This window comes from Cervus elaphus, chromosome 4 (assembly GCF_910594005.1).
Source record: "Cervus elaphus chromosome 4, mCerEla1.1, whole genome shotgun sequence".
Classification (NCBI taxonomy): Eukaryota; Metazoa; Chordata; class Mammalia; order Artiodactyla; family Cervidae; genus Cervus; species Cervus elaphus.
The window spans coordinates 57,593,333-57,619,628 of NC_057818.1; the positions used below are offsets into that span (position 1 = coordinate 57,593,333).

General features: G+C 43.3%; 1 pseudogene; it reads left to right on the plus strand.

Moving 5' to 3' along the window:
* Positions 1 to 2,346: 2,346 nt before the first annotated feature.
* Positions 2,347 to 25,667, plus strand: LOC122692800 (annotated as a pseudogene).
* The last annotated feature ends 629 nt before the right edge of the window (positions 25,668 to 26,296 follow it).

Below are 26,296 nucleotides of genomic sequence, written 5' to 3' on the forward strand. Positions count from 1 at the left end.
TCTCCCAAAGTGCTGGTAAGAGTGAGAATAAGTACGACCAACTTCAGAAAAAGCTTGTCACTCTGTTCTAACACTGAGCACACGAGACAACCATTCAACTCCCAGGTATGCATCCAACAGAAGCGTGTATGCACGTTCACCAAATGTATCCAAAAGCTTTCACAACAGTGCTTGTTGTAATGGCTGAAAAAATGGAACCTGCCCAAATGCCCATCAACAGTAAGACAGGTGACAGACAACAAGACCCTACTGTGTAGCACAGGGAACTGTATCCAGTGTCCTGGGGTGAATCACTATGGAAAAGAATATAAAGAAGAATGTACAGAGATGTATAACTGAGTCACTTTACTGTACCAGAAATGATCACAACATTGTAAATCAATTGTATTTCAAAAAAAGAAAAAATGTTAAGACAGGTGACAACAAGGTGCTATTGTATAGCACAGGGAACCATATTCAGGTTCTTGTAACAACCCACAGTGGAAAAGAATATGGAAAATAATATGAAAAAGAATGTTGTCCTTGTTTAGCTGCTCAGTCATGTCTGACTCTTTTGTGACCCTATGGACTGTAGCACGCCAAGCTCCTCTGTCCATGGGGATTCTCCAGGCAAGAATACTGGAGTGGGTTGCAGTTTCCTTTTCCAGGGGATATTCCTGACCCAGGGATCGAACCCAGGTCTTCTGCATTCTCAGGCAGATTCTTTACCACTGAGCCCAGGGAAGACATTAAAAAGAATATACGGCTGAATCACTGCTGTGCAGAAACAAACTCAGATATAGAGACCAGATCTGTGGTTTTCAAGAGTGCAGGGAGAGGGATGGATTGGGAGTTTGGGGTTAGCAGATGCAAACTATTATACATAGAATGGATAAACACGCTACTGTGTAGCATGGGGAACTATACTCAACATCTTGTGATAAACCATCAGTTCAGTTCACTTCAGTCGCTCAGTCATGTCCGACTCTTTGCGACCCCATGAATTGCAGCAGGCCAGGCCTCCCTGTCCATCACCCACTCCCAGAGTTTACTCAAACTCATGTCCCTCGAGTCCATGATGGAAAACAAAAAAATTGTAAGTGCCTCCCTAATAGTAAAAAAAAAAGAAAAATCCAAATGTCTATTGGTGGATGACTGGATAAACAAAATATGACCCATCCATACAATGGCACCGACCCACTCCAGTGTTCTTGCCTGGAGAATCCCACGGACTGAGGAGCTTCGCAGGCTACAGTTCCTGGGGCCGCAACAAGTCGAACACAACGGATGGACTAAGCACTACAACGGCACATCATTCAGCAGTAGAAGCACAGATCCACACTACATCTTGGATGAACCTCAAACACATGCTAAATGAAAGACACCAGCTGCAAATGGTCACATATTGTATGATTCCCATTTATAGGAAACATCCAAGATATTTACCTCCACAGAGACAGGAAGCTGATGCGGGGCTGCCAGGAGCTTTGGGAAAGAGAAGACTCTTGAAGAGTCCCTTGGACTGCAAGGAGATCCAACCAGTCCATCCTAAAGGAAATCAACTCTGAATGTTCATTAGAAGGACTGATGCTGAAGCTGAAGCTCCAATACTTTGGTCACCCGATGCGAAGAGCCAACTCATTGGAGAAGACCCTGATGCTGGGAAAGATTGAGGGCAGGAGGAGAAGGGGGCGACAGAGGATGAGATGGTTGGATGGCGTCACCGACTCGTTGAACATGAATTTGAGCAAGCTCCGTGAGATAGTGAAGGCCAGGGGAGCCTGGCGTGCTGCAGTCCATGGGGTCGCAAAGAGTGTGAGACAGCTGAGCGAGTGAACACCAAGCAACAACAAGGGGTTTCGGGAAGGAGGAAATGGAGAGTAACTGTTTAATGGGTACAGAGCTGATTTTTGGGGTGATGGAAAATGTTTCGAAACTAGATAGAGGTACTGGCTACACAACATGGTGCATATACTAAATGCCACTAAACTGTTCATTTTAAAATGGTTAATTTGATAAAAATTAGATAAAACACAAGGGGATTTCCCTGGTGGTCCAGTGCTTAAAACTCTCACAGCCAAGGCAGGGATGAGGGTTCCATCCCTGGTTGGGGAACGAAGATCCCGCACACTCTGCGGCAAAGCCAAAAGATAAAAAGTAGTTTATTGGTTAATTTTATGTCATGAGGATTTCCTCTTCATTGAAAGGATAATAATTTAAGCTCAAAGTCATTCCGCCAGGATTCAAGCACCTCTTTCACCACTTAAGCTCTTGCTACTGCCACTTGCTCCTGTCTTAAATGGGGATGACAGCGTTTCTTAGGTCATCTGGTTGTTTTGAGGGTTCAGTGAATTCGCGTCCACAGGCATGGTGCAGCGCTCTGCACTCCGTGAGCCCGCAGAGACAGTCAGCTCCCGGTGGCCGATCAGAGTGCCCCATACAGCCCAGCGCTGCCCAGGTAACCATTAGCCTTACTAAATGACCGCCAGACTCGAGGCTATAGACCCGGGCCACCCCCATCAAGTGGGTGTTCCTGTGGTTATGGGAAAAGAATGTGGACATGCAAGTTCGTAAAGGAGAAGTGTGAGGCTTATCTCAACTCTTCACGGCCAGCCTTCTGTTTCGGTTCCCTCCTCCCTCATCGCCAGTTTCCACTGAGTCACCAACTCCCAGATCTGTGCCCGTGTCTCTATCCCAGTGTGACCTCTGTCCCCTGAGCCTTGAAACACCCCCACTCCTCAAAACCTGGGCTCCAGTCTTGCTCCCTCCAGCCCATCACCACCACCACCAGCAGAGGGAGCAAACACCCAGCTCCAGCCCTGTCCCTCCCCTCCTCTGCGTCCTTCCACGCCTGCCCTGTTCCCTCAAGACGAAGCATCAGCCCCAGTGACACTTATTCAAGAACGTTCACACTCTCACCATCATCTACCCTTCCCCTGCTCCCAGCCACCCCCTCACATGCCTCCGCCATATCGCTGCCACTTTCTAAGGACCATGTGCCTCTTCCTGTCTCTCCAACCCTGGTTCACGTGGTTCAACCCCGCTGTAGTATTGTCCCCTCTGTCCATCTGTGATGCATGCTTATCCTTTGAGATTGGGGTCTCCGTTCCCTCAGACAAGCTACGTTCCCTGCCTTACCCTGTCCCCGCCCCTGCAGTTGCCCACGGGTGGATAAGAGCTCGGGCATTTGGGGCTGGATGATTTCTTTGCTGATGGGGTGGGTCTTGTGGACAGCAGGACATCAGCAAATATCTCTGCTCTCTACCCATGAGATGTCAGGAGCTTTCAATGTCCGGTTTTGACAACGAAAAATGACCATTAGCCAATGCCCCTGGGAGAGTGGAAAGCCCCCACCCCCAGCTGAGCCCCACTGGGTTACAGTCTCCCTTCTCTGCCTTCACAATGAAACGGCAAACTTTCCCCAGTTCTTCTTTTTTAAAGTCACCGCAAGCACCATTTCATCACTCCTGGTCAGTTTCAAAACCATTAAGTGTATTTCGGTTCCTTTCCTTTGCCTCGCGTTCAGAAGGGGAGTCTTGGGAAGTTTTTACACTGCCTCCTCCTTTCTTTGTTCCCCAAACTTTTTTTGGTTGCTGTGGTTCCCAATGTGCATGAAAGGCTAAGAGCAGCTGAGAAGGGAAAGATACAGTGTCTGCCTCAAAGGAGTTCAAGTTCACGGGGTAAGGGTTGGAGAAGGAACAGAAATATGTGACCTGTTTAAAACACAGTGTGATGAGGCTCTGATCCAGATGGACATCGGGGATTAAGGGAAAAACAGGAGCTGGCCAACCAGAGTGAGAGGTGAGAGGGTGTGATTTGGGCCAGGGTGGCTTCAGGGCAACTGGTTAGAAGTGGCCAGACTTTGAATATATTTTGGAAAACAGGATTTTCTGACATATAGAAGAGTAGTCAAGGTGGACTCCTGTAGTGGGAATCCCTAATAATGTACTTTCACAGCCTTGAGAAATTTCATAGAAATAGCACCTGGAAAAACAGCATGTATCAATAAACTGTGTTGATTATTTTTCATGGTTTTCTTAGAATAATAGCCTTGTCACAGACCCCAAGGCCAGACCCAGAATGGAGTGTGACTGGGATCATGAAAGCACGGACCTTGGAACACCGGGTCGTCGTTAGGTAGGAACACTGCCTATGTACTGGTTGATTGTTCCCAAGACTATGCCAGAAGGGAACGGCCTGGGGTAAAAACAAGGAGATCTGGACAATGTCAATATAGTGTCTTAGCAAAGATAGATCAAAGAAAGTCTTGTAGTCTGCAATCAGGAATAAAAGCTGGGCTCAGAGTGGACTCTGCCCCTCAGTCCAGTAGAAGCGGCAGGTCCCCTGACTCATTGCACTAGATTTCACGTTCTGCTTTCATTCTCGTCACTGCTTCCAGACCTTTAGGGCAACAGACTCTGAGGTCTTGATTCTTGATTTCCTCCTGAACATGATTTTATTTGATTTAGAGCCATGTTTCCTAAATTTTAAGTGATTCACTTTTTCCTTTTTCGAGCGAGATGAGGGCTGCATTGCTGTATGTGCACTGTCTTATCTGACTCTTTGTGACCCTATGAACTGTAGTCCGCCAGGCTCCTCTGTCCATGGGATTATCCCGGTAAGAATACTGGAGTGAGTTGCCATTTCCTTCTCCAGGAGAGCTTCCTGACCCAGGGATCGAACCCACGTCTCCTGCATCTGCAGGCAGATTCTTTACCACTGAGCCACATGGGAAGTCCTGAGTGGAGGGTGAGCCTGTATAAACATTTAATAGTAATTTGTACAGTACCCATAGTGCCAGTTGGCCAAAGAATGTGGGGAGTTTATATAATTTCTACACTCTCGAAAGTTGGTGTGGAGAAAGAGAAACTTGAGTTTTAATTCCATCTCTGACTGTATTGGGGTTTCCATGATGGCTCAGATGGAAAAGAATCTGCCTCCAATGCAGGAGGCCTGGGTTCGGTCTCTGGGTTGGGAAGATCCCCTGGAGAAGGGAATGGCTACCCACTCCAGTATTCTTGCCTGGAGAATCCCATGGACAGAGGAGCCTGGTGGGCTACAGTCCATGGGGTTGCAAATGAGAACAAACAGGTTATTGATTCTGAGCTTGCTGTAGTGAGAGAGCCAGCCACCACCACTTGCATTTGGCAGACACAAAGGCAGGCGGGGCAATGGGAGTCCTTTAGAGTGGAAAAAAGTGGAGTGTCAGCAGTGATGGGAGATGACTGTAATCCTGAGAAAGCTGGAGGTTAGCACCTCCTGTAGTTGTATTAGGAAGCATATTTGGTTTTCTTTGGTTGGTTCTGAGCTGGACACAGGGGCAAATAATAAGGAACCTGATATTTGTGGACCAAACTCTGACTGTTCTGGGCTAATTGTCACTGCAGTTGTGGTTTGGATTCTTGGACTAGTTCCTGGTAATTGAGGATCAGAGTCATATGCGCCTTACGGCTGAGACTTGAGGGTCGTATACCGTCTGGCTATTGTTTCTGTATATTCAGTCCCTCAGGTTGTTGGCGGGGGTGTAAACGAGACGTGTATGTGAAACTGACAGACATATGTGTTAAGTCACTTCAGTCGTGTCCAACTCTTTGCGACCCCATGGACTGTAGCCCACCAGGCTCCTCTGTCCCTGGGATTTTCCAGGCAGTAATACTGAAGTGGGTTGCCATTTCCTCCTCTTTCCAGACATATAGTAAACAATACATAAATACTAGTTTAAGTTAAAGATTTTTTCAAATCTCATTATGGCCTAATTAGGTGATCCTTTCTTTTTTTCCTCTTACTAATCCATCATCAGGAAAAGAATTTATCACCAGTGTAATACGTGAATGTGAACTTATATATCTAACAATAACAGAATGTGCATAATAAAAACTGAAAATCCTACTTCATTTTTTCCTTAATCACCAAGTTTCATCTCTCAGTCGTGTCTGACTCTCTGTGACCCCATGGACTGTAGCCCACCAGGCTCCTCTCTCCATGGGATTCTCCAGGGAAGAATACTGAAAGGGGCTGCTGAAGGCAGGTCAGGGTGATCAGACAGCATGTGGGGGCTGGTGGAGGATGAGGAAACCCATCGGATATTGAGGGTAAGGGATTTTGGTTAAACTGACTTCCTTGGTGGTCTAGTGGTTAAGAATCCACCTGCCAATGCAGGAGACACAGGTTCCTGGTCCAGGAAGATTCCACATGCCAGAGGGGCAACTCAGGCTGTGCGCTGTAACTACTGAAGCCCGTGCCCCCGGAGCCTGTGTTCCACGGCAGAGAAGCCACTGCAATGAGAAGCCCGCGTGCTGCAACTAGAGAAGGCCCGTGTGCATCAACGAAGACCCAGTGCAGCCAAAAATTAATTAATTAATTAAACTTAAGAAAAGAATGGGATAAAGGGGACATTGATGGGGTCAAAACAAAGGTCTCAGCGCAGCACTCTGGGAGACTGGGTGGGCCATCATCCCCCAGCACTGAAGGACCTCAATCAAGTCTGCGATAGAGCAGGTAGATAGATCCCCTGGTCTGGGGGAAATTAAAAAGCCACAAGACAGATGAGACAATGAGAAATCTGACTGCAAATCACCTGAGGTGATGGTCCCATAACCCAATACAGATGAAGATTGATAAGAGAGCCTGGGTTCCTTGGCCCCACTTCCAGTGAGGCACTCAAAGACATAAGCACATTAGCGGTAAAACGGAGAAAACATTTCTGGGACTCCTTAACACGAGCCTCATGCTCTGTGATTCTAACACTTGTTGTTTAGTCACTCAGTCGTGTCTATCTCTTTGTGACCCCCATGAACTGCAGCATGCCAGACTCCCCTGTCCTTCACTATCTCTCAGAGTTTGCTCAAATTCATGTCCACTGAGTGGATGGTGCTATCTAACCATCTCATCCTCTGTTGTCCCCTTTATCCTCTTGCCTTCAGTCTTTCCCATCACCAGGGTCTCTTCCAATGAGTCAGCTCTTCACATCAGGTGGCCAATGTATTGGAGCTTCAGTTTCAGCATCAGTCCTTCTAATGCATATTCAGGATTGATTTCCTTTAGGATTGACTGCTTTGATCTCCTTGCAGTCCAAGGGACTCTAAAGAGTCTTCTCCAGCACCATAATTTAAACGCAACAATTCTTCAGCGCTCAGCCTTCTTTATGGTCCAATTCTCACATCCATACACGACTAGTGGGAAAGCCACAGCTGTGTCTAATCGGACCTTTGCCGCCTGAGTGATATCTCTGCTTTTGTAATACACTGTCTAGGTTTGTCATAACTTTCCTTCCAAAGAGCAAGTGTCTTTTAATTTCATGGCTGCAGTCACCATCCACAGTGATTTTGGAACCCAAGAAAATTAAACCTGTCACTGCTTCCACTTTTTCCCCTCCTATTTGCCATGAAGTGATGGGACTGAATGCCTGGTCAGCCCTAATGGGAGTTATAGTTGAATGGGGAAGCTATGGAAATGCAAGAATGATGAAATTAAGGTGAGAGTTTGGATGAAGATTGGAATGTTTGAACAAATTTCTTGGGACGTCGTTGTTTCTCCTCCTTTACCTCAATATATTAATAAATAGATTCTCTGTATGACTGGGGAACATTTCCCCTTTCTAGTATTATTAAACAGGAGACATGTAAATCCTCCCTTCAACCAAAATTGATTGGACACGATAAATGAGAACCAATAAAACTGCCCAAACACACACAGGTTGTTCATTTGAAAAGTATAGGGTGTCTGGTGGAAAAAAGAAGTTAGAAGCCCAGTGTCCGATTGGCCTATTTGGATTTTGGAGGACACACACATATTCTACATCAGGGATTGTTGCTGGCCCCTGTCTATAAAATTACTGGAAAGAAGTCTCATAATCCTTATGCAGGCCAGAGTTTATGGCAAAAGCCAATGAGCTCCACAAAGTGGTGGCTGCTGGAATATCTGACCAGAAATCTCCTTGGTGAGAGACAGCTAGCTAGTTATTGGGCTTTAGTTGAGACCAACCCAATGTCTGAGGACATAAAATAACCCTGAAACCTGAAATACCCATGATGTCTCTGGTAATGCTTGATTAAAATGCTAATGAGGAAGGCCATGCCCAGACGTATTTCTTCATCCTGCCTCTTTCCCAGGAATTATTGCAGAATTACGGCAGAAATGGCCCAGAGAGGAAGAGGAGTTGTCTGTGTTTCCCCAATGAATGTGTCATAGCCGACATAATCGGCACTCAAACCCAGGGCTCCTGCTCTGAAGTCAGTGCTTTTCAAAAACAACAAGTGTGGTGGGAGCAATAGTTTCAAGGAAGGTGAGATTGACGTGGACATTGTATCAGTGACTATCAAACAAGCTCATTTCTAAGCTCTGCAGAGGACACAGAGGTCGGCTTGATATAGGATTGGTGGTCAAGGGGGAGCTGGGTGCGGGAGGGATGGATTGGGAGTTTGGGATTAGCAGATGCAAACTATTATAATACAGAATGGATAAACGACAAGGTCCTACTGTGTAGCACAGGGAACTACATTCAGTATCTTGTGATAAACCATAAAGGAAAGAATATGAAAGAGAATATATGTATATATATATATATATATGTATGTATATGTATAATTGAATTTCTTTGCTGGTGAATCCCAGGAACAGAGGAGCCTGGTGGCCTACAGTCCAAAGTGTGGCAAAGAATTGGACACAATGCAGCAGGCATGCAAGGGTATAGGGCACCAAGGAATCAGTGTGGGTTGAGCATCTACGGGCCAGATTCTGGCTGGGCTGTGGAGGTGAGGGGGAGTCTGCGCCAGGGAGTAGAGTTGAGGGCAAGGGTAGGAGCTCATCATGGGGGTCTGAAGATCTTTGAGCACAAGAGCCGTCTGAATATAGCTAGCACGCTGGGAGTTCCAAGGTTAGTCAGTGTTTCAGCATCTGTCAATCACTCTCCATGGCCTGCCTCCCCAGGTGGTGAAAATGAATCATCTGGAGGTCAGCGGTGGAGGAGAGACAGGCCAATTCTTCACTCCCCCCAAGTGACCCAGATGGAAAGTCCAAGATCAAGGGCAGCTCTTCAGGGGGAAATGACCCCTTTCCTCCAGTAACCCCAAACAACTCCAATGGCAAAGTATGTGGAAAGGCTAAGGACCGATTCCTCATTATTGGAGACCTTGAAAAGCGTGACTATCCCTTATTAACCCACAATCTCACTGAATAGACCACATGTCTGACCTGTTCTATGGACAGTGAAGTGGTTTCTTGGTGTTCTTACTCAGAAATCAGCATAGCAGTCTTTGCTTAAGATGAATGCTCAGCTCGGCCACCAGGATGGGGAAGAGGAATATCTAAAAATGTTCATTGAATGGGTGGTACTTGGTCCTGAATTGAGGCAGGAACACAACAAATCTCAGGCATTGATTGTATGCCTCTTCCAGCAATGATAGTGAGACGTGCTCAGGGAGCCTCTCCGTTTTCCAGACTAGGAAAGAGCAGAGAGGGAGCGACTTGCCAGGAGCATGCAGACAGTGATGGAGGGAAAAATCTGACCACAGGTGGAGCTGGAAGGGCCAGAGCTGGGGACGCAAGGAAGAGAGGAGCTGAGGGTGGGAAGTCTAGCCTGGGTGGGGGTGGATGAGGGATCGCAGGCAATGCAGAGCCTCAGGAGACTCTTCTGCCATCCGTCTGGAAAGGTGAGTGTTCTGGTTCAGGCCAGATGAGAAGAAAGGGTGAAGGGCAACTGGTCTGTGAGGCCTGACTCCTCTGGACATCCAAAAAATATTTCTTAATTTTTTTAATATAAAATTTTGTTCATTTATTTGTCTCTGACGTTCCTGGGCCTTCACTGCTGTGCGGGCTTTCCTCGTTGCAGTGAGCGGGCTTCTCACTGTGGGGGCTCCTTTCAGAGCACAGCGTCGAGGGTGCCTGGCCTTCAGGAGTTCTGGCTCATGGGCTCGGTCGCTGTGGTTCCCGGGCTCTAGAACACAGGCTTAGTAGTCGTGACACATGGGCTTAGCTGCTCAGCGGCCTGTGGGATCTTCCCCAACCAGGGATTGAACCCGTGTCTATAGGAACCTGGCCTCCTTGGGAGAGGATAACTTCCTTCCAGAATCCCTTATCTATCCTCAGGGTTTTGGTTCCTGCATTTCTAGAATGTCTCCTAGATTCTTCTGCTTCTTATAATAGAGTTTCAGATCCCTGCTTTCTAGGGGTAATGGGAATATGTGAGTTGAGAAAGAGAGACTTCATGATGATTCATTATGATTTTTAACCTTCCTCTCCCCTGAGATAATCTTCATCTTTTGCCGGGGTCCAGCCCCAGCAGGATCCAGGGGAACCCTCAGGATGAATGGCGTCAGTGAGAAAAGACACGTAAGACCGGCCTTGATGGGGCCACATCTGCAAGGGAGAGAGAGAGAGAGAGACCAGACCAGGATATGCGGCAGAGTCTGGCAGTTGCTTTATTTTTCACCATCGCCTTTATACCCTAAGTTGGTACATTTCTAAGGGGCAGATAAGCATACAGACTTAGTTTAACATTCCATTAGCTTGTCCTTCACAAAACCATGTGTGCTGTGTATATTTTTGTTTATGAGAGTCTTTTCCCATAGATTTTTCATACATTATCTTCTGGCCTTGAGGTTAGCAGAAAACAGAAAATTGGCAGTCTCATGGTACAGCAAGTTGTAACATAATAAAAATACAATCCTGTTAACATAAAAGTCAGTCTTTTTGCAGAAATTCTCAGCTAAATTTATCTAAAAAGTTTAACAGACAAAGACTCTGCAGCTCTGGAGAGGCAGCCCCTGTTTAGCACTCTTGGTTAAAATTAACAATTATCTTATTGTTTTTACAGTAGGGCTAAACTCTTATTTTTCTAGCTCTCCAACTATATTAACAATACTTTCCACTGCACAACCTCAGCACATTAACATCAATCAAACGTTGATCCAATAACCACTTTTAAAACAATATGTTTTGTATTCTCTAATAGGGCTTCCTCACCCCCCAAAGGGCTCTGTGCCTATTAGGGCCTTTTTTATGGTTAATCTCTATGTATAATATCTTTTGGCTTTCATGCCTGTTGACAATTTATGACCTGCACCTGGTGCAACTTTAAGCAACTTCAATAGCCGACTCTGTCTTTTTTGTGGTTAATCTATTTTCTTTCTATTAGGTGTCATCTCCATGGAAACTAGATAGGATTACATTTTTACAGAACAGAAATGCAAAGGATTGCAAAAACAGCAGATATAGCACAAAATAGGCTCTTAGTCTAAAAGTTAACTACCTGCAAGAAGTCATCAGCTAATCTCTATCTAAGTATTTTCTATTAGGCACATTTGTGGCTATAGTATTTGTGGGGCTTTTCTCACCCCGCAGAGGGACCTATGTTTAATAGTTTCTTTTGTTAGCGTACTGTGCTTAGGATGTTTAGAACAATCATGAGCATTTTTTGCAATGAGCACACATTTATCAAACAAGCCAGAATGCCAGCAAAAGGGTTTGAATTGGAGCATTTCCTTCATCCCTGGCCCTTTCATGGGGTACCAGTGTCTAGGACATTTATTAATTAGGGTTTTAAGTTGGTCCTCATTCAATGAAAGAGGAGCAGGAGAACCCTCGGCAGGCAACACAAGAAACTGCAACAGGGCAAACAAGAACACCAGCAGAAAAGGGGGGAGGATACAGGGTGGGGTAGAGGCTGAGGCCAACCTGGAGGGTCCCTTATCCTAGACGGCCTTACCTGCCCGGTATTTTCTTCATGACCTCGTCACGGGCGGGACCTCCCATAATGGTTCCCGGCAATCCTTCATACTAGATTGGTGGTAATACTCTTAGTTCTGTGGTATAAATTAATGGTACCCTCCTCTTCAAATCAGATTTCCACCACTTACTTTTGCCTTAGTAGTACTGGACCAGGATCTCAGGATCTGAGTTTTATGTATTTGTTAGTGTTGTAAATGGAGAAGGCAATGGCACCCCACTCCAGTACTCTTGCCTGGAAAATCCCATGGACGGAGGAGCCTGGTAGGCTGCAGTCCATGGGGTCGCTAAGGGTTGGACACGACTGAGCAACTTCACTTTCGCTTTTCACTTTCATGCATCGGAGAAGGAAATGGCAGCCCACTCCAGTGTTCTTGCCTGGAGAATCCCAGGGACGGGGGAGCCTGGTGGGCTGCCATCTATGGGGTCGCACAGAGTTGGACACGACTGAAGCGACTTAGCAGCAGCAGCGGCAGTGTTGTAAAGGTGCTTTTAATAAAGTTTTGGGGGAAATCATTTTCCAGGCTGTATTAACATTCTACCACAACTTTTCTTCTAATCTGAATAGATACTGCTTTGGAATCTGATGAGTCTTTAGCAGAACAGACATTCCTTTCTCTGATGAACAGGTCTTGTGATCTCTAAGCCACACCCGGTCACCTTTTCGGAGCAAAGAAAGTTTCCTCGGGATGGAGGGAGAATGGAGAGAAAAGCCACACACCCAGGTAGTTGTGAATGGATGGAGACAATGACTCAGATGAGAGGTCCAAGGATCCATGAGGAAGTCATCCTTCATCATGTGGTTTGGGAAGATCTGCTTCAGTGGAAATGATTTTGGAGAAATCTGGGTTTAGTTCCCTCAGTGTCACAGAGGGTCAACTCCAGCCTCATTCTTGGCTCCTTGATCTTTCTTTTATTTTTCTCCAGTGACTAACTTTCACATTCACAGTGAGAACCAAGATTCTCCTCTTGGCCTGTGCCATCCTGCCTGACCTGATGGGTCTTCCATTTCTCGGGGGCTCTAGGAAGACTCTGCACACTTTTGAGTAACTATGTTCAGTTAGTTCAGTTCAATAGCCAAGTCATGTCCAACTCTTTGCGACCCCATGAACTGCAGCATGCCAGGGCTTCCCTGTCCTTCACTATCTCCCTGAATTTGCTCAAACTCATGTCAGTGATGCCATTCAACCATCTCATCTTCTGTTGTCCCCTTCTCCTCTTGCCCTGTCTCGTCCCCAGCATCAGGGACTTTTCCAATGAGTCAGCTCTTCGAATCTGGCCAAAGTGTTGGAACTTCAGCTTCAGCATCAGTCCTTCCAATGAATATTCAGGGTTGATTTCCTTTAGGATTAAACTGATTTGATCTCCTTGCTATCCAAGAGACTCTCAAGAGTCTTCTCCAGCACCACAGTCCCAAAGCATCAGTTCTTTGGTACTCAGCTTTCTTTATCATCCAACTCTCACATCTGTACATGACTACTGGAAGAGCCATAGCTTTGATGATATGGACGTCTGTCGGCAAAATTATGTTTCTACTTTTTAACACACTGTCTAGGTATGTCATAGCTATTCTTCTAAGGAGCAAACATCTTTTAATTTCATGGCTGCAGTCAATTTCTGCATAGATAGAGCCCAAGAAAATGAAAATGAAATATGAAATGAAAATGAAATGAAATATGAAGTGAAAATGAAATATGACCCTTTTCATATTTCCTCATCTATTTGCCCTTTTAAGTGCTTTGGTTCTGTCTCTAGACAGAAGTGTGTGAGTGGAGTCATGGACAAACTGCCAAACTTCTAGGAATACTGGGGACAGATATTTTATAAAGCATGTTTTATAAAGATATTTTATAAAGATGTTTTCTGCTTTATAATTTCCAATCCCCTGCAAACTACACATATGACTTGATAAATTTCATACTCAATTAATTTCTTCACTGCATAAGGGACCTCTCTCCAATGAGAAATATAAACCTGAAGATTTCTTCAAAGTTTGTCTTTTCTTAGTACAAACTAATGTCAACATGTTAAGTGTATTTGCCCCATTTCCACAAACCTAAAACACTTTTATATTTATTTAACTCATAGAATTTTTAAATTGTTGACTGGGAAATTAGAACATTTATCACCTAAATGTTTGTGGTTTATTCTCACTATTAAACTTTTTAGATTACATAAAGAATTTTTTAATTAAAAAAATAATTTGAGTACAGTTGCTTTACAACATTGATGTTAGGTTCTGCTGTACTGCAGAGTAAATCAGTTACATGTGTATATGTGTGTGTGTGTGTGTGTATAATCCCTGGAGGAGGGCATGGCCACCCACTCCAGTATTCTTGCCTGGAGAATCCCATGGGCAGAGGAGCCTGTCGGGCTACAGTCCATAGAGTCGCAAAGAGTCGGATGTGACTGAAGCGACTTAGCAGCATGCACATATATAATATTTACCTGCTCTATTTTAGATATCCATACCATTTAGGTCACCATAGAGCAATGAGTAGAGTTCCCTATGTTAAAGAAATTAAACAAGAATTGAAACTTAAAAAATTCCACCGTATTTTAAGCTCTCAATTCTTGTTTGATTTCTTAAGAACTGTTACTTTGTTAAGTTTATCTTGTTTGTTATGAAGCTTACCAGGACTGTGTCCCATATGTTCTTACTTTCTCATTAAGTATATATCAAGATCATGTATGATTTTAGATTCAAAACACTTAATAGAACACGCCCAAATAAAAACATTTGTGTTAAGAACTGCATTACAGAATTCGTAGGGACCCTGGGTTGGTGAAAATGTTTGCTTTGTAAATTTAAGATTGCTGAGGAGGAGGCAGCAGCTGGGGTCATGAGATTGCCGTGCAGTCCCTGGGGTCGCAGAGAGTCGGACACAACTGAGCGACTGAACTGAACTGACCGTGGTGGGAGCCCTCCCTAGTGCCTAGTGAGGCAATGGCTGGAACACGTGGACAGAGGATGGGGTGGCGGCCCTGCCCTTCAGGCGTCTCTCAACGACGCTGCTCTGCGCTTTGGTGGTCCAGGCTTCCTCCACAAACGTCCTGTTTGCAGAGCTCCTTCCTCCCTCCCGTCCCTTCAGGTGTCTCCTCACAGCCAACAGCAGTCCTCTGCCTGGGTCTGCTCTCCAAACCCCACATTTGAGGACCCAGCCCTTGTGTGCAATGGTGGACACCCTCTCAGGCTTGGGGGAGCAGGGCTGGGGTCGGTACCCTCTGCGGAGGTCTCACTCCGTCCTGCCTGCCTCTGACTGGTGCTGCCTTCTCTTCCCATCAGAGAATGAGGCTCCCTTCCGTCCCGGTGAGCTCCCCTCTAGGGTTGCAGGTCCCGCCCCACTTCCTCTCCTCACCCTTTTCCTTCTTGTCTCATTGGTCCTGCCTGGCTATGAGGGGATCTTCCTTGTCCTTTCAGGTGCCAAGGTCCCCTGCTAGTGTTCAGAAGGGGCTCCGTGAATATTGTTCCATTTCAGACGTATTCTTGATGCATTTGTGGAGCGAGATGAACTCCTAATCCTCTGCCGTCTTGATTCCTGTGTCTGTTTTATTCCTAACCCAGCTAAGCAAGTATCCATTTTATTTAAGTCATAAAGTATATTCACTGAGAATAGTAAGTGGAAAAACTTGTTATTTGCTTTCAGCTGTGTCTTCTCATGACATCCAGGGTTTGATGCCCCAAAAGCCAGGCTTAGAAGATTTATTCCCCAAAGAAAAGTTAACAATATATGAAAGATTTCACATTGGAAATTTACATTTAACAAAAAACTGGGAAGATACGAGAGCGTGTGAAAGGCAGAGAGGAAGTTATGATGGACATAACCAAACTGGGATGGTTTCTCACAATGTAAACATTACTGCCAAGAGAAATCAAGGATGGGAATCAAACTGGGAAAAACACTCATTTCAGTCATTAACATCTGCTGAGAAGTGTATGTTTGTAAGCAAAGACTTACACTTTTTTGAAATGTACATGTTCTCTGAAAGGAAATGTGGAAAATCTGGAAAGTCACCTAGTCTATACTGCAAATACTCATTCGAACCTTTCTGAATGCAGGCTTCAATCTAACACACATTCAAATATGTCTGAAAACCGGATATTTAAAATTGAGGTTAAAAATTCCCGGTATAATCAATTTGAGGGATTCTTTAGCCAGGGTTCAATATTCTTCAACCAACAGCTATTTTCTCTTCATTCCAGTCTGTAATGTTGATAATTTTGAAAGAGTCTAATCCAACCATCATGGTTGAAGACATATCATGGTATACTTAATGTGAAAGAATTTTTCATGTGTAGTAACATGGGTAAAGCTTTAAGCAAGAGTGCTAACTCCAACAATCACAAGAATATTTATAGGGAAGTGAGAAGATTTTCATGCAGTGAAACTGGGCATAAAGTGACCAAGACTCAAGTCTTATGAAACATCAGGGACCTCAATCTTCAGACAACGATTTTAAAAGTAATAAATGCATTAATATCATTTATCAAAGATCACATCTTTCTCTATATAAGAGTGTTCACATTGGAGACAACACTTATGATTGTGGTGTGTATGGGAAAGTTTTAAATCAATCTTCAAAACTTATTCAACAGCAGAGTATTCAAAATCCTCAGAAGCATAACAAGTGTCATAAATGTGGTAAAATCTTTGCTAAACCATGAAATCTAAGTAGACATAGGAAAATTCATACAGGATGGCAACCTTTCAAATGTATAGAATGTGGTGAAGCCTTTATCCAGTGTTCATATCTCACTCGACATCAGCAAATTCATACTGGAGAGAAGCCTTATAAATATATTTAACATGGAAAAACCTTTAATCAGATATCAATTCTTGCTAGACATTTGCAAATTCATGTTGGTGATTCAGAGAAGACTTAAGAAATGTACAGAATGTGGCAAGGCCTTTATCCATTGCTCAAAATTTATTCAACATAAGAGAATTCATACTGAGGAGAAACATTATAAATGCACAGAGTGTGGCAAAACCTATAATCATAGTTCCACTCTTAATAGGCATCAGATAATTCATACTGGAGAGAAACCTTATAAATATAAGGGTTGTGGCAAAGCCTTTAACCAAATTCCTAGCTTTATTCAACATTGGCAAATTTGTACTGGAAACCATTCAGATGTAAAGAATGTGGCAAAGCCTTTACCCAGAGCTCAAGTCTTAGTCAACATCAGAGAATTCATCCTTCAGGGAAAACTTAAAAATTTAAATGTAAGGAAAGTGGCAAAGGCTTTAATCAGAGCTCTCACCTCACTAGACATCAGAGAGCACATACTGGAGAGAAACCCTCGTAATGTAGTAAGTGATGAAAGACCCTGAGTGTGGGTCTTGGGGGAGAAACATCAGAACAGAGAACATGCTTTACGCTTTAGAAAACACGAGAGCATTTATACAGGAAAGATATGTGATGATGTAAAAAAAAGTAGGAAAGGTTTAATAAAAATCAAATCTAAATAAATATCAGAGAATGCATACTAGGAAGCACTTCATATTTCCTCTGAAGGAGAATTACTGTAGATAGCAATCCATAGTTAAAACACAGAGAAAATTGATATGTTAGGATGGATCCCAGGATGGAGGGTTGTGTGTGGAGCGGTACACTTATTAGCAATGTATTCTTGTTTGCTTTGACATATTTGAGATTATTTGAAAACCACATGAAAGTAACTCAACCCTCAAAATACCACATGTCATGCTTTGTTTGTACTGTGCGTGTGAACTTGTTTTTGACGGTTGCTGCCTCAGTGAGAAGAGAATCCTACATGAGGTAGGAACCATTGGTATTTATTCTCCACTGAGGACATTAAGGACATAGTAATATAACATGTACACTGAACATCTAAATGGAGGTGTTTGTCACTGGTGTCAAACAACCCTGTAGGTCACCATGATGTAGGTGTTCAGGAAATAATTCCACAGAGGTTTGTTCTAAAATTTCAGTGTCACTGCTTTTTAAGGATAATACAATGACAGTTCACTGAAATTTTGATGCATCTTTATAATACTAACAGAAGTCAAGAATATTAATTGACATGTTTGAAATAAAGACTTCTCTGATACCCTGAAAAAAACCCTTCCCAGAAAAATCATGTAATTAATCTGTGTCTTGTTTATTAAATGATTAGCCTTCATTTTGTAAACATAGGAAGCGCAACTCTCAGACCAAATTGTATCAGAAAAATGAATATCATGGTCTATGCTTGTAATCTGTATTCTAATCAAGGATCACACAGTGGATTGTAAAAGGTTTCATTCTGACTACGTGTGCTATTCATACATGTGATCAATAAAACTGAATGGTTTCCAGTGATACAGTTGATGTGTAATGAATGAAGTGTTTACCTATCACCACCGTTAACCTCTCCCATCTTATTTAAGGTTGCAGGAAAGAATCATAACAGTAAACTATTAGGTAGCACTGTGGGATGACATCTGTTACTGCCCTTAAGCCTCATATAATTTGATCATGTATTTCCCATCGTTTCTCCATTGTACTTTTTCCCCCTCTCTGTAACTGCTGGGGCATGGTGACGGCTCTAATAAGAAGGATCATACAGAGTATTGTTGAGAGCTCCCCTGAACTGCTCCATGCTGTTGCTGCCTCAGCATCTGTCTGGGGAGCAGGCAGCCTGCAGGTCCTTGAACTCACACCAGCCAGTCCTGTGAGCACCTGCTCTAGGTGACCCCCTTCCTTGAGACCAGCAGTCTTGCTGAACCCCAGGGCCTACTTCACAGGCCCCCCCTTCACTGACACCCTCAGAGCTCACCAGATTCCTGCTCCTCTTGGTTTGAATGGGTCCATCCACACTTAGCCTGGGGAACCACAGCGCTTCACCCAGGGCCACTTAGAAAGGCCTGAGCCCCAAGTACTGCAGCTTTCTCTGCCTGGTTCTAGCCTGACCTCCCTCAGAAATTCCCACCCTAAACCCTCCCCTCCTGAGAGGTCTCAGCTCTGCTGAGTGTGAGGGCTGAAGCTCAGGGCTCCTGAGTGTGGGTCTTGGGGGAGAAGCATCAGAACAGAGAACATGCTAAAGACGTATTTAATGAACCACCTCAGACCTGCAGATTCCTAACTTCTTAGAGTGGGGACCTGACCTTGAGGGGTTCATATTCATTGAAATGGTTCAGGAAGAATCTGAACCATTGGCCAAGTGGTTTCCATCTGTTTCCCATCAGGGTCACATGACCAGTGCTAGGAAATGACCTCTCCGGCGCCCTCCCCAGAGTTCTCTATTAACCCTGTGGCAGCCCCAGTGCGGTGTGTAGGAAGTGCTCCAGGGGACTCTAAGGGGGGGGCCCGGGTTAAGGACGTGGCTCCTGGTGCATTTGTGAGAGCTGAGGCCCGGCGTCAGTCCACGGAGAGGCAGCAGGGTTGGTCTAGCTGGATTTGGACCGGGGAAGTCAACTCACATCATCTGTGTGAGCAGAGGGTTAGGAGCTCTCTATGGGGAGAGAACAATCAAGAAATAAGTCCATAGGCTGGTCTCCAGGTAGGAAATGATTGTTCCTGAATCTCTCCTCAGAGAGGACAGGAGAGGCGGATCTTTTCAGCTTTTCAAGGTCCGTTTGTCTGTAGGTGAAGTAGTTGCAGGTTAAAGAGCTCTGAGGATGCCTTTGAAGGTATTTTCACAAGATGCAGATGTGAGTTTGCAGCATAACATCCCCAGAGAAGATGCAGAGCAGGAGGAAGAGGAGGAGGAAGTGGCAGCTTCTCAGGTACATGTCCTGTCCTGGGTCTGGGGCTATGTCTGCTTTTCTTCCTGAAATGCCTGGACTGAGAATCTGCAAACCTTTAGTTCTCTGCTTCTAACTTTTCTGCCTGGGTGTTTGTTATCAACTTCTTTATTTTTTCCTTTTCTTCTTCTCATAGTGAAGCCTGGCTCTTCAGACCACTTCTCCCTTGTGTCCCAGAATCTTGTCTCCCTTGTCTGTATCCTGGCTTTCTATGGAACATGATGAATTCTCAACCTCAATTAGCAACTTTCAACTGGTGAATATATTCCCTTTGTGACAGATAAACACGGAGAGACACTGGTATCCGAGATTCCCATTGGGATGTGGTTCGGTGTTGGGATCTTAGGGAACTAGGGGAAATGCCATGATGAGTTTACATGTGGATGCAATTTCAGCTCTTTAGGAGTTAGAAAATGCCCTTATATATTGAATAAACTCAGTGATCCAGAATTTTTTAAGAAACTGCTCAGAAATAAAAAGAAAACTAGGAGATACTGTCCTCTGTAATGCTAAGACTTACTAGTTAAACACATTGTTAGGATACAAAACGGAGGAAGTATATATGAAATGAATTTTGCATAAAACTGATTTTTTTTATGTTAGGTTCAAGTTATAATTTCCTTGTTTTTTCCGAAATGCCCAGGTTCTCATAGTACATCTTCTGTGTGATCCATTTACACCATGACAGATGATGTCCACTGGCTCTGGGGATTTCTCTGAGATTATCAGGCTATAAAGTTCATTTTTTTCCCTCTGTCTTTAAACAAGGCTGTGGGAAAATGGAATGAGGAACATGTGAAAACCCTCAGAGTTAATGGAGAAACTCCACATCTTCTTGGTTTCTCTTTGCTTTGGAAAATGAACACTCACTGTGTTGATGATCGATACTGGGTTTTGGGAGTGGGAGTTTTCATCACTCAAGCCCAAGTGTGATGTTTCCAGTACACTCCACACTCATATCACAGACATAGTCTTCTTACTCACATTTTTGTATTTTTTTATCAAAATATTTGCAACAATCGTATTGGTGCTAATCTGTTTTCACCTGTGTTGAATTTCTAGGATACAGCTCAACAAAATGATACAGTTTTTCAAGAAATTAAAGTTTCAGAACTAAGAGCTCTAATTTATCTTATGCCATTGTGTATATTTGCACCCTAGTGTATTTAAAATATACAAAGAATATCATCCACAAATAGATGTATATATTTTAACCCATTAAAAAGAATCTCAATTTTATTGACATGAATATGAATAACTGAGCTGAAATAAACTGAACATGAACTGAACTGGATATGAACTGATTTTATTGACATGAATATGAATGAACTGAACTGAAATGAAATGAACTGACTGAACATGAACTGAACACGAATCACTTCAGTTCAGTCACTCATTCGTGTCTGACTCTTTGGGACCCCATGAACTGCAGCACTCCAGGTCTCCCTGTCCATCACCAACTCCTGGAGTTTACCCAAACTCATGTCCATTGAGTCAGTGATGCCATCTAACCATCTCATCCTCTGTCGTCCCTTCTCCTCCTGCCTTCAATCTTTCCCAACATCAGGGTCTTTTCAAATGAGTCAGCTTTTCGCATCAGATGGCCAAAATATTGGAGTTTCAGCTTGAACATCAGTCCTTCCAATGAACATGCAGACTGATTTCCTTTAGGATGGACTGATTGCATCTCCTTGCAGTCCAAGGGACTCTCAAGAGTCTTCTCCAACACCACAGTTCAAAAGCATCAATTCTTCTGTGCTCAGCTTTCTTTATAGTCCAACTCTCACATCCATACATGACTACTGGAAAAACCATAGCCTTGACTAGACGGACCTTTGTGGACAGAGTAATGTTTCTGCTTTTTAATGTGCTGTCTAGGTTGGTCATAACTTTCCTTCCAAGGAGTAAGCGTCTTTTAATTTCGTGGCTGCAGTCAGCATCTGCAGTGATTTTGGAGCCCCCCAAAATAAGTCAGCCACTGTTTCCACTCTTTCCCCATCTATTTGCCATGAAGTGATGGGACCGGATGCCGTCATCTTAGTTTTGTGAATGTTAGCTTTTCCTTAACACTCTTAGTAAGTATACAGTCTCATTGTAATATATGTCTGTAAGCATGAAAATGTTAAAATTATTTTTTTTCTTGTTTTGGTACTCTCCCCAGTTATATAAAGTTCTTTTTAAAAAATACACGTGTTTATGTTTGGCTGAGTTGTGTCTTGGTCGTAGCCTGCAGAATCTTGGAGCCATGTGGGAGACTTTGTTGCAGCAGGCAAACTTTAGCTGTGGCGTGTGGCATCTAGTTCTCTAACAAGGGACTGAACCCAGCCCCCTGACTTGGGAGCTCAGACTACCAGGGAAGACCCTAGAAAAACTCCTATACTCTTTCTTTAGTGTTGTCTCTGTGTATTTGTGTTTAACCAGTTAAATTTTAGTTCACATAAACTGAAGCAAATTCAAGATCTGTCATTTAATGAATGTTTGTCAAAATATTTGCAAAACGGTGGAACAACAATGTTGTTGACTTTGTATTATTTATGTGATGCATTCAAGACCCTGTAAAAACTTTTAGAAAGACATATAGCATATACTAATTAGTTCCAAAGACTATTGCTGCTATGGGTACTATTCTGTCAGACCTATCCATTTTGTAAAACACTTAAAATTCAAGGTTAAGTATAAATTCTTACCTTAGTGGCCTACCTCTTTGCTATTCAGAACAGTCATTCATGTATCAGAATTTTTAATATTACTAGTTAAAATAAGCTTGTTAAAATGCGACACATTGGCCCCACTCCAGAATTCTTAGATCAGAGCATGCTTTTAAAAAATATTTCCTGTTTCCTTGATAGGGGGCTTCTCTGGTGGCTCAGATGGTGAAGAATCTGCCTGCAATGTGGGAGACCTGGGTCCGATCCCTTGGTGAGGAAGATTCCCCTGGAGAAGGAAATGGCAACTCACTCCAGTATTCTTGCCTGAAAAATCCCATGGACAGAGAAGCCTGGCATGCTACAGTCCATGGGGTTGGAAAGAATCAGACATGACTGAGTGACTATTATATTTCAGGGGCTGCTGACATTCCAGGATGTGACTGTAGATTTCACTCAAGAGGAGTGGGAATGCCTGGACCTTGGTCAGCAGGAATTGTACAGGGACGTGATGCTAGAGAACTATGGGAATCTGGCCTGCTTGGGTGAGGATAACTTGCTTCCAGAATCCCTTATGTATCCTCAGGGTTTTGGTTCATTCATTCTAGAATGTCTCCTGGAATTTTCTGCTTTGTCCAGTAGAGGTTAAGATCCTTACTTTCCAGGGGAAAATGGGTATTTATGGCATTTGCAAGAAAGACTTCATTATGAGTCATTATAAATCTAACCTTCTTTCTTGATGCAACCTGCCTCCTTGTTGTTCAGTCACTAAGTCATGTCCAACTCCTTGCCATCCTGTGGAATGCAGCAAGCCAGGCTTCCCTAGCCTTCGTTAACTCCTTCGTTAACACCTAGGTGGGAGCCATTCCTAGTGCCTGGAGAGGCAGGGACAGGCAGAGGGGCAGAGAGGCTGCAAGGAGATTCTTCCCTTCGGGCATCACTCAACAGCACCGCTCTGCTTCTCTGGTGGTTCAGGCTTCCTCCACAAGCATCCCATTTGCAGAGCTCCTCCCTCCCTCCCGTCCACTCAGGATGTCTCCTCACGGCCAACCGCAGTCCCCTGCCTGGGTCTGCTCTCCGAACCTCACGTTTCAGCACCCAACCCTTGTCTGCAGCGGAGGACACCCTCTCAGGCTGGGTGGGCACGGCAGGGGTCGGTACCCTGCGTACAGGTCTCACTCTGTCCTGCACGCTGGTTGCCGTGTTCTCTTCCCACAGAGAACGAGGCTCCCCTTGTGTCTCAACTGAGCTCCCCCCAGTGAGGGGCTTCCCTGGATGTGGAGACCTCTCCTCTCTTCAGATCCCCCCAGGGTTTTGTGGGTCCCATCCGGCTTCTTTTCCTCTTCCCTTTCCTCCATCTCTCTCTTGTCCTACCTGGCTCAGCAGGGATCTTTCTTGTCCTTTCAGGTGTCCAAGTTCCTCTGCCCGTGTTCCTCAGGGCTCTGTGAGAAGTTTTCCACTTCAAGATGTATTCTTGATGCTTTTGTGGAGAGAGATGAACTCCACGTCTTCCGAATCCTCTGCCATCTTGACTCCTTCTATCTTGGTTTTAGGCTTAATCTAGCCAAGTGTATGCCAATTTTATGTAAATTGTAAACTCTATTCCCCAGCAATAGTAAGTAGAATAACTTATTATTTGGTATCTTTCAGCTGTGTCTTCTCACGACACCCAGGTTTTGAGGACCCAAAAGCCAGGCTTAGAAGATTTACTCCCAACACCAAGGATAGGAATTTATGAAAAATTTCACCTTGGAAATTTACATTTAACCAAAGACTGGAAATATATGAGGGCATATAAAGAGCGGAGAGCATGTTATGATGGACACAACCAAGTTGGTACAGTTTCCCATAAAGTAAACATTACTGCCAAAAGAAATCAAGGATGTGAATCAAATAAGGAAAAACCAATTTCAGATGACCAATTTCAGTCATCAACATCTGCAGATAAGTGTACATTTGTCAGCAACGACCCACATCATCTCTTGAAACATACATGTTCTCTGAAGGGAAATGTGGAAAATCTGGAAAGTCATCTAGTCTCTACTGCAAATACTCATTCAAACCTATACTCTGAGCATAGCTGTCTATTAAATATACATTCAAACATTTCTGGAAACCAGAAACTTAAAATTGAGGGGAAAAATTCCCAATACAATCAATTTGAGGGATCCTTTAACAAGGGTTTCCTGTTCTTCAACCAACAGCTATTTTCTCCTTGTTCCAAAATCTGTAATGTTGATAATAATGGGAGAGACCTTATTCAACCATCATTGTTCAATACATATGGAGGTATAATTAGTGTGGAACAACTTTCCAAGTGTAACAAAATGAGGAATGCCTTAAGCAGGAGCTCTACCCCCAATAATTACAAGAGTATACATGATGGAATGAGAAGCTCTTCATGCAATGAAACTGGGCATAATGTTGACCAAGACTCATATCTCGTGAAACAACAGGGACATCAATTTTTAGACAACAATTCTGAGCATAATAAGTGTAGGAATATATTTTATCAAAGCTCAAATCTTACTATTAATACTTATAAGAGTATGGATATTAGAGAGAGGACTTATAATTGTTATGATTATGATAAAGTTTTTAACCAGTCTTCAAAACTTATTCGACAGCAGAATATTCAGACTAAGCGGAAACACTGCAAGTGTAATACATGTGGAAAAGTCTTTAGTAACTCATCAAATCTAAGTAGACATAGGAAAATTCATACAGGAAGGAAAGATTTTAAATGTACAGCATGTGGCAAAGCCTTTAATCAGAGTTCATATTTAACTGAAAATCTGGGAATCCATGCTGGGGAGAAACCATACAAATGTACAGAATGTGGCAAAGCCTTTATCAGTTATTCACTACTTACTCAACATCAACGAATCCATACTGGGGAGAGACCTTATAAATGTACAGAATGTGGCAAGATTTTTAAGCAAAGCTCAGCTTTAGCTGAAAATCAGTGAATCCATACTGGGGAGAGACCTTATAAATGTACAGCATGTAGCAAGGCTTTTAAGGAGATTTCAACTTTAAATCAACATCAGCGAATCCATACTGGGGAGAGACCTTATAAATGTACAGAATGTGGCAAGATTTTTAAGCAGCGTTCAACTTTAACTCAACATCAGCGAATCCATACTGGGGAGAGACCTTATAAATGTACAGCATGTGGCAAGGCTTTTAAGGAGATTTCAACTTTAAATCAACATCAGCGAATCCATACTGGGGAGAGACCTTATAAATGTACAGAATGTGGCAAGATTTTTAAGCAAAGCTCAGCTTTAACTGAAAATCAGTGAATCCATACTGGGGAGAGACCTTATAAATGTACAGCATGTGGCAAGGCTTTTAAGCAGCGTTCAACTTTAACTCAACATCAGCGAATCCATACTGGGGAGAGACCTTATAAATGTGTACATTATAAAATGTATTATTATAAAATTTATAAAATTATAAAAAATGTACAGACTGTGGCAAAGCCTTTTCCCAGAGTTCAGGTCTTTCTCGGCATCAGAGAGTTCATACTGCAGAGAAATGTTAGAAATGTAAGGAATGTGGCAAAGCATTTCCTCACAGCCATCACCTCACTCACTATCAGTGAATACATACTGCAGAGAAACCCTAGAAATGAATCAGTGATAAAAAAAAATTGCTCCTAAATATAGAATTTTGAAAAAACGAGTGTTTTCTTTGGAAAGATACATGAATGAAATAAAAAAAAGTAGAGAACTCCTTAATCAAACATCAAAAGTAACTCAATACCAGAGAATTCATACTAGAAAGCATGTCATTAGTACCCCTTTTGTTCAACTAGTCTAAGCAGAAACACTGTAGCAAGTATTCCATAAATAAAACACATACAAAATTGATATGTTAGTATGGATTGCAAGATGAAGGGGTGGATATTTGCAGAGGTATAATTATTATTAATGTATCCTTGTTTATGTTCACGTTATTTGAGATTATTAAGGAACCACAACGAATGTAATTCAACTCTCAAATTACTACATGCTGGGATTTGTTTCTACTTTATATATGAACTTATGTTTTTGATGGTTGTTGCCCAATGGTAAGAGAATCCTTTCTATATTAAGTGGGAATCATTTATATTTATTCTCCAATTTATAAGATTAAGAACACAGTCGTGTTATATACACACTGAACCTCTGGATGGAGGTATTTGTCACTGAT